This window comes from Tiliqua scincoides, chromosome 4 (assembly GCF_035046505.1).
Source record: "Tiliqua scincoides isolate rTilSci1 chromosome 4, rTilSci1.hap2, whole genome shotgun sequence".
NCBI classification, from domain to species: Eukaryota; Metazoa; Chordata; class Lepidosauria; order Squamata; family Scincidae; genus Tiliqua; species Tiliqua scincoides.
In genome coordinates, this window is record NC_089824.1 from 53,829,774 (window position 1) to 53,839,773 (window position 10,000).

The 10,000-nt window shown below is 44.1% G+C and overlaps 1 protein-coding gene across 8 annotated transcripts in view; it reads left to right on the forward strand.

Annotated features, from left to right (window-relative positions):
- The window catches only part of ZNF521 (zinc finger protein 521), a 348,131-nt gene that overhangs the window by 193,710 nt on the left and 144,421 nt on the right, over nucleotides 1-10,000 (forward strand). The window lies entirely within an intron of this gene.

Here is a 10,000-nt window from a genome sequence, read left to right on the forward strand (position 1 = left end):
CAACAATAGCCATGTATTAATTCTAAAAGAAATGAATGATCATGGCATAGTTTAAGGGTTTTTTTAAACAGTAGTATGACACCCAAGTTGCTTCAAGAAAATAAGATGATGAACCCTTGAATTCCTTTAAATTGCTTCGTCTCTGAATCTCATTTTCTCTAGTACTTTCCAGAATGTGGTCTCACTTTCTGTCACAAAGTCCACCTCATTTCTCTATGTTTCACTGTTTTGTTTCAGTAATTTTCACAGCAGTCTTCATTCAGTATTGACCCACAATCACCATTCCTAGTGTTTTACCTTTTTTGCCTTTTAAAACAACATTTGCCAAGGTGTCTTTTTCCTGATCATCCAGCTGAAATTAGACTGAATGTTCCTGTATAGTACTACTTCTGATCTAAGACAATCCTCCCCAAAAGGGGAAAGGATGATTTTGCATTTAGCTCATTTACATGGAAGGTAGAATCAAAGGCCATTCAGTGTTTTCAAACCAAAGAGGAGCAACACAATGCTGCTTACACCCATAAATGGTATAATACACCATATACTACCCTTTGTACTGGGGCTGGAACTAGACCTTATGGGAGCACCTGTCTGCATCCTAAAACAGCAGCCTGTCATACATTCCTTTGCGATTTCCTGGTAACATTTAGTAATACCAAACATGTGTGTGATATCACTATCCTATGAGTTCCCACTGTCCTCTGCTTCACTTTACTAACTACTTCTTGTAGAAGAAATTTACAGAATGGTGATGTTTTGTCTTGCATTTTATATTGCTAGATGCTGCTGGTAAGAGAAAGAGGAGACGTGAGGCTATTATTTTTGGTGGTAGACATGTGTCCACCGTAGCATCTAGTTGTAGCCCAACAGCACAATCCAGCCTAACCCCCTGTGCAGCTTCTACTGCATACTGCAGGGGATTTTCAGCTGCTGGAGGCCTCCTCAGGATAAGAGGACATTTGTCCCCCTTGCCCCAGGGTAAGCCCCAGCAACTGCTATGGGAAGGGGGTTTGATTTGACAGGTGCCTCCACCACTGAACTCACCCCTGCCCAGGTTTGAGACATTCACTCCACCCCATCTCCTCCCTGTTCTAGCCCCTCCCCACCCACCCTCCACCCAGTTCTACCCCTTTGCTGGGCTTACATCTTTCCAGCCATGCAAACTTCCTTCAGCCTTGTCAGGAGTACGTTTGTGGAAAAGGGCTTTATAGTGTCCCCATTTGATTATAAAGAGGTACAGATTAAAATGGAATTTGTAAAGGTTAATTTGTGTGTTTGGATTATAAGAAGCAGAAGCATAATAATCTTTTCTGCTTGTAGTTGTTAGAGCCAGTAACCTGTAACCAATCACATACTTTGTGTTCAAAAATGAGAATTGGAAAGGATTCTCTTTTGGAGAAGATCATAGATCTGCCACCTCTAATGTAATCTTTACAAGGGCTTTGTAACCAGCTAGCAACTAAAAGAGATCATTACTCCTTTTGCCATAATTACAATCATAACACACATTTGATATTTCATAACTTTCTTTTGTTCAGCAGCAAATGCATTATAAAGTGTGCAGTGTTAATAAATAGAGGCATAATGAATGTGACTAATTGATTTTGGCAGTCAAAGACTGGCATACTTTTTATACAATAGGGAATCCATTCAAAGAAGCTTAACTGCTATTGAGTGTGAGCCTTCAGTGTAATAATAGGATCTAATTTGGATTCTGTTGTATGAGGTGAGCAAGGCAATGCAAGTGAATACTTACCCATACTGTGATGGTGTTTAGTGTAAAAACTATACCCCCATTACTGAGAAGCAAGTCCTCTATTTGTCGTTTGAATCGTGCCAAATATCGAGGGCTGTGCTCAGAAAAAGGCACAAGTGAAATGTTACTATTTCAAAATATCTGAACGTGTAGGTATTGCTGAATGAGCTTATCTCTTTAGCGCTATACTCAGATTTTCCCTGTGTGAAGTCCTCAAACAGCAATGAAAATGCTGGGAGACGACACAAAAAGATTAAATTGTATGCCCAAGTGCAGCAACATAGCCCTTTAGCAGGTGTTTAGTGAAAAATTAATTCCTTGAAATTCCAAGGGAGAAGCCTGAGGCTTTATGAGTAGTATGACCAGTCTTACAATCAAGACTTTGGACAGATATCAAAACCAATTTTTGTATTCTTAGTGAAATCTTTATAAAATAAATCTACAAGAACGCAGTGGCTTTATATTGGACATTGCATACAAAACCATATCTTTTCACTGATTCAGCTCACACACATCCTCTGTAGGCATACAGGGATTCAGGATATGGAGAAGTCACATGTTATGGAGAATGGCTCAAGTTCTTAAATTGACACAGACAAGTGAGATTCTCCCAGTATCTTTGGCAAGGGCAGCTGCCCAAGAAAACTCTGTATGTACTCAGAATGCCCTGCAATGGCTCAGAGGTTTCTGGGTTGCATTCTCAGTTTGCATGGTGAGTTGGTCTTGACGGAAACAGTGAATGAACCCAACCTTGCTGCTTTCATCATGGGCACAACTTGATTTGTGCCATCATATCCTATGCAGTTCATTGCTTTTGTTAATTGTGCCAGTTCTTGACATGATGTACTACCCTGAGCTACCAAATGCAAAGTAATTATTTAGCTTTTGTTTGTGGGTCAAACTTTACGCATGTAATTAGAGCTGATGTGGTTAATTTTTCTAAACTAAAATAGACCTAATCCAGCTCAAGACTGTGACATTGAGGGCTTTAACTCTTTGCCACTCTCATGGACCCAATCCAGATTGGATTTCCCCCCTCCCCCCGTTTGCTGTTTGCCCTAGGAGGAAAGCTCTAATGATGTGCTTAATGTAACGTTTAATTTTGCCCACTGGCACAATCACAGGTAACTATTCCAACTTTCATTCATTTTGTTTGGTTCTCTATAGGGGTTACAAAAGACTTGAGCTCAGTTGCCATAGAACTAATCCATTGCACATGTCCATACATTTTTGCCTCCTGGCCTGCCCCCACAATGTAAGATCTTTTTGATGACTCTGTGTAGCAGGAGAGGGAAGCATTAAACCACAGAATGGTATTACTGGCCATGTTACCTGTTAATTTAAACCAGATTTGTATCCAGTGCACTTAACACCAACTTTCCATTAGGTACAGTGACAATTGATTTGCGGGGGGTGGTTGCACTTTAATTGAAATTAATTTGCAACAGTGGAAATCTTGTTTTTGCTTCTTAAAAGCAGATTTTGTTTTGTTATGTTTTGCATGGCAGTCTGGCACTACAGAAAGCACTGCATTCAAATGCAATTAGAACGTATCAGTAATGGAAAGTCAGTCATTTCCAGGCAATGGCAATTGATTTTCCACCAATCAGAATAGGGAATGAGTGCCTCTTCGTTTATTATTACATTATTTATGAGGTCATATTAAAACTGATCATTATTTCTAGCACTTCAGATTTGTGAATAGCATCTAATCACTATGCTGACAGAAACTGCAATGCAAAGTAATATTTTGTGAATTGTCTACTGAATGCCTCCTTTGATTACTATATTTACGTGGTATGAATAAAAAAAGATTTGTTCCTAATAATGGCCTATACACTGGAGCCCAGGAATTATCAGCAAGGCTTTGCTCATGCTATTTTTTTTTTCATCCAAAAAAAAAATAGCTTATCTAAAGGTGCTTTCACTCACTTATCTCCTGAAGTCTGGATCATTGGCTTCCATGCTACTCTGGTAAGGTTTAGTGTTGGAATCATGAAGGTCAACAAACTGTCTGGGCAAAGGGGCCAAATGTTCAGTGATGGTATTCACAGAGCCCAGCTGAGGGTGCACAACCTGGGCAGGCATGGCAAACTGGGCTGAAGGCTTTGTCTCCCAAACCAAGTTCCATACCAGCTGGATGAGTTTGGATGACAGGCCAGATCAAGCCTACAGGCCTTAAGTTGCCAACTCCTGATTCAGGAGAGTGCAACAACATAGTTACTTGACAAAGCATTGTTCCTGGTTATTAATCAATATATATTCAATCTGAGTGCATGTACATAAGAAGAGCCCCGCTGGCTCAGGCCAAAGGCCCATCTGGTCCAGCTTCCTCTATCTCACAATGGCCCACCAAATGCCCCAGAAAGCACACAAAACGACAGACACAACCTGCATCCTGGTGCCCTCCCCTGCATCTGGCAATCAGAAGCAGCCTGCCTTTAAAACCAAGAGCCAAGAGATGTATCTCACATCACAGTCCTAACTTGCACTGGAAGAGGCAGGCTGGTGGGCCTGTGTTGTATCCAGTGCAAGTTTGGGCTGACTGCAGGCCAGCCCGGGGCAAGGGGAAAAAATTTCCCTTACACCAGGTAACACTGTAGCAGCCCCAGTGGGACTACTTAGATCTGTGCCACCGAAATCGGTGGCGCTAATCTGAGCAGCCCAGGCCTGGTCCAGGCTGCCTGGGAATGGGGCTAGAATCCAGCATAAGTGCCCTTAGTCTTTTGGGATGAACTGGGGATAAATCTGTTTTACAACCCTCATTTGATACCTGGGCAACTCCATTGTGGTTCAGAGCCCTGGAACAGTCATCAGCTCCTTTCCTTGATCCTCAAAGTCCAATTACCAGAGATGTGCAAAGAAAGACATGACTGAGGGCCCAATAGTATCCATAGTAGGCCTGTGCGGCGCTGGTGCACCCTCCCCTGCAGGCTATCTGGGGATCAGGCCGGCTGGGAGATGTAAAAAAAATTGTACTTCCTCTAGAACCATCCTCTAGCTGAAGTTGTTTTGCTGGGCGACCTGAATTCCAGGGTTGGAAGCTCTAATCAAATCTATCTAGAGCATGGATGGTGGATGAAGAAGATTCTTTCCCCTCATTTTGTACGTTAGACAGATGGTCAAAGGATTCTCATTACAATGCTAATGGCTTGGCCCTTGCAAGATTTTCTGTTATTTCTAATCTGCTCTGGCTTAATGGGTACCCCAATGCCGGCGAATTTACATACATGTCCCCTCATGGGTCAAGCGTCGTAGACTATGCTCTAGTGTCCATGTCTTTGAAATCACATGTGAAAGAGTTTGACATCGGGGATCTTACCATTAGTGATCACTTCCCTCTAACCCTGGTACTTGATCTACACTCGGGGAGAATGCCAGTACACCCAGGGGTTGAAGTAAACACAGTAAGTAGTGGCAAAATCATGGTGAACAACACCCTTTCTTTAAATTTCCATCAGTTAATTAGGGAGTCAACAAGTATAGATTTTTTATCAGCCATTTTGAAGGAGCCTGATCCCTTTGCCCAAATCCAGTCATTTGAAAGTCTAATTGATCTCATCCTTAGGACCCTGGGTTCCAACCCTAAGCGGAGTACTATACATGGTGTGTCCGATAAAAAGGACTGGTTTGATAAAGAATGCAGAGACCTCAAGGCATTGATCAGAGCAACTTATTTGGCCTTCAGAAAGTCTAATGCTCCATGTGAGGCAGTTAAATGTTTTTTCTAATTGTTTCTATAAAAAACAATTTAATGCCTTACTGTTAGATAAAAAGCAGAAGTATACCCATGCTCAATGGATCAAGTTGTTGCAAGCAATACAGCAAAAAAAACTCAACAAAAAAAAACAAAAACAAACACACAACCCAAACAATTTTGGGCTGTGGTATCAGGCTCTCTTAGCTCCAAAATGTATGACCCAGTTGTAATCTCTTCTTCTATGTGGATTAAACATTTTTCAGAATTATTTTTTGATAAGAGCAAATCCCGACTTTACTTCTGATCTACCTGTCTGGCCCCCTGTGATGCCCATGGAGATTATACAGATCAATTGAAATCAGGGAAAGCTGCCAGACCGGATCAAATACCACCTGAACTCTTAAAATGTGATCCTGAGTGGTGGGCTCGCTTGCACCCTTCTTCACAATGATTGATAGAACTGGCTTAGTTCCCAAAGACTGGGTCTCAGCAACAATCATCCCAGTTTTTAAAAAGGGCGACCCTAACCTCCCTACGAATTACCGGCCTATCAGCTTGCCTATCAGCTTGCTCTCTGTAATAGGCAAAATTTATGCGAAATACCTAAGTAAAAAACTTTTTACCTGGATCAACTCTAAGGATATCCTAGGTCCTGAGCAATCAGGATTTTGTCGGGGCAAATCAACAATGGATATCTGTTTAATTTTATCTTACCTAATCCATAAACAGATTAAGAAAGCCAAGGCAAGACTCTACGCGGCTTTTCTTGATCTAAGAGCTGCGTTTGATTCCATTGATAGAGATCTTCTTTGGTCTAAATTAGCCAGCATGGGATTGATAAAGACTATTGATGTTAATTAAGATCTTATACTCCAACACATCATGTAAAGTCAGATATACCAGGAGGGGTAGCCTCACACACCCCATTCCTATAAACAAAGGGGTTAAGCAGGGATGCATTCTGGCTCCCATGCTATTTAACTTGTTCCTGAATGATTTAACCCGGGCCTTGCAGACAGTGGATGGTCATTGCCCGATACTTGGGTCCTGTCTAGTGCCACTATTACTGTATGCAGATGATGCGGCTCTTATTTCTCGAACAAGAATTGGCTTAAAACATCTACTTAATAAATCTATAGAGTATTTTACATCCAACAAGTTATAGATTAACTACTCTAAATCTAAAATCATGGTGTTTGCCAACAATTGGAAACCATTTAAATGGTCATTTATGGGCAACTAAATAGAACAGGTAAAGACATTCAGATATTTAGGCATTAATTTCCACTACAAGCATTCGTGGGTTTCTCATCGGAATGCAGTCCTAAATGCATCAAAAATCTCATCCCTTACAATTTCCCGGGTTTTTTTTAACCAAGGTAACAGATATTTCCCGGCTGCTTTAGAGGTATTCAAGGCTAAGGTACTTTTGCAAGTTCTTTATTGCTGTCTAATCTGGCATAAGGCCTTGAATCGTTCAACTGAGAGCATACAGGCCTCCTTTCTGTGGAGGATCTTGGGTTTTCCCAGATGTGTTCCGTACTCTGCTATGTGTCTTGAAGTGGTTTTTATCAGACTCAAAACGTTGGCTTGGTTGCGATCAGTAAAATTTTGGCTTGCAGTCTTCTTCAAAGCTGCCCCATATGGGCTAATGTACCAGCTTCTGGCTGATCCAGTACTGCCTGTGGAGGTTGCGGATACACTCACCAAGCTTAAATCGATAGGACTAGACACAGCAAGCCTGGGTATGATTGGTTTAAGCGAAGCCTACAGGACTATCAAGGAAAGATTGCTCGATATTGAGCGTCAAGAGCTATTCTGTGCAGTTAACACCATTTGCTCCCCTCTCCATCTGCACATCCCAGTCAGTTTTGGGAAGCTGGCTTCTTTCTTTTATCATCTGGAGTGCCTGCAGGCTCGCAGAGCATTCTCCCTTGCAAGATGCAATGCATTTCCATCAGCTCTGCTAGCGGGCAGGTTTAGTGGCATTCCCTACTCAGAAAGAAGATGTACCTGTGACAGGAATTGTGTGGAGACATTACATCATATATTTTTTTTATTGCCCACTGCATGACACCCTTTGTAAGAACTGTCTGGCTCCTCTGCTGAACAAAATGCAGGGTTGGGAGGATTCATTTAAATTACAATGGGGGGACATGATTGAGACATACAAAATTATGCAGGGAATGGACAGAGTGGATAGGGAGATGCTCTTTACACTCTCACATAATACCAGAACCAGGGGACATCCACTAAAATTGAGTGTTGGGCGGGTTAGGACAGACAAAAGAAAATATTTCTTTACTCAGCGTGTGGTCGGTCTGTGGAACTCCTTGCCACAGGATGTGGTGCTGGTGTCTACCCTAGACGCCTTTAAAAGGGGATTGGACAAGTTTCTGGAGGAAAAATCCATTATGGGGTACAAGCCATGATGTGTATGCGCAACCTCCTGATTTTAGAAATGGGTTAAGTCAGAATGCCAGATGCAGGGGAGGGCACCAGGATGAGGTTATCTGGTGTGCTCCCTGGAGCATTTGGTGGGCCGCTGTGAGATACAGGAAGCTGGACTAGATGGGCCTATGGCCTGATCCAGTGGGGCTGCTCTTATGTACAAACCCTTCTTTCTATAGAGGATACTGACTCTCTTGACAAGGTTACCAACTTTGTTTCTGGGATACTGGCAGGATGGAATTCTGGGTCTTTTGCTATATTATGGTGAATGGGGGGAGGGGTATTGGATGATTATGATTGTTTTATTTTTTTTGTTTGGGGTATGTGTGTGTGTGTGTGTGTGTGTGTGTGTGTGTGTGTGTGTGTGTGTGTGTTCTGGATGTTTGTTTGTTTTTCTCTGTTTCCTTTATCTATGCCAATAAAGGTCTTATGTATGTATGTACTTCCTCTAGCATTCCCAGGATCTCTATGAACTTAGTCTTACCCAGATCTACGCCAGCTGTTTTGCTGGCATACATCTGTTAGGACAAAGGGGGCATCTTGGGTCTGGGATGTGGGCTTTGGGTCTTACAGGTGCTTCTGCTGCTGAGATTCGCTCCTAGCCTGGTTTAATACTCACCTGGATCTGCCCTGCTACCATCTTACTTGCAGTGGTCTGCTCCATGCTGGTCTGCTGCATGCAGTTGTAGGGACTGCAGTGATGGTAGCCTGTGCAATACACTAGTGCTGAGGTTTTCAAACTCTCCGGGAGTTTGAAACCCGCAGTAAGTCTTGGAGGGGGCGGGGGGGAGGCAGCAGGGACAGGGGGAAGGCATCGACGTGATTCCCAGAATCGCATTGCTCAGGGGGCTGCAGAGACTGGGGTGCACCCTCCAGTCCCTGCAGCAGCCATCCCTGTGTGCGGGGAGCCCTGCACGAGTGCCTGCAGGGCTCCCCAGGTCAGGGAAAGGGAGAGTGGAGCAATCTGCTCTGCCTCTGCAAAAGCGGAAGCGGAGCGTGATCGGCGCACTCTCCCTGACCTGGTGCGTCCTGCAGGCGCTCGCACAGGGCTCCCTGCACACAGGGACGGCTGCTGCAGGGAATGGAGGGTGCACCCCAGTCCCTGCAGCCCCATCAGAAGGGAAAGTGGAGCGATCGTGCTCTGCTTCCAGTTTTGTGGAGCGGGGCGCAATCACTCCGCTTTCACTTTTCCTGACCTGGGGAGCCCTGCCAAAGGTTGCGCAGGGCTCCCTGCACCCCTGGGAGGCTGCAGGAGGCTTGGGCAAGTGCACCCAAGCCCTGCAGCCCCCGTGAGCGGCCGCAATCCTGCGGATTGTGCCACTACCTTCCCCCTGTCTCCTGGCTGCCCCCGCCCCTTTAGGGGTCGGAGGCCAGGACCCACAGGCTGGGGCGTTGTGATGCCCCAGTTTGAATACCACTGCAGTAGTGGATCGCACAAATCCCATGAGCCTAATATCTGCCCCATGAGCCTAATATCTTTGCAACACCAGGCTAGGAAAATCTCCTTAACTCTCAAAGTGACAGCTTGGGGTGCTCACCAGTGTGTCATGCTCTTTGACCTGTTTTGACCCTGCAAAGTATGACCCATTTTTCAGCTGATTAAGTATGACTAAACATTGCTGGCATATATCCCCTCCAACATTGCAAACTAAGCAAGCAAGCAAACTTTTTCCTGTGGCCAATTCCTGTGGAAGGGGATAAAATTCCTACTTGGTTCCAGCAAGCAGCTGGCTTAATTGCGCACTGCAGAAACTGGGGAGAAAGGGTGAGTGGAAAGCAAAGTAAGAACTGCCAAAGGAGACAGGTCTTAGAGCCTCACACCCAGCAGCCATCTCCCACTAGCTGGCTGGCACAAAGCAGGCAGCATTGCAAAAGCTTCATATCAATCCTACCCTATCCTAATAGTTGTATGCATTGGATGCCCTGGCATTCACTCACACAGTGTGGGTAGGGGAGTGGAGTGGAAGGAAACGGAATAATGTATGAAACTTTTATAGTGAGTCAGGCCATTGGTCTATCTGGCTCAATCATGTCTCCTCTGATTGACAGCAGCTCTCCAAGGTCTCAGGCAAAGGTCTTTTCCAGCTCTACTG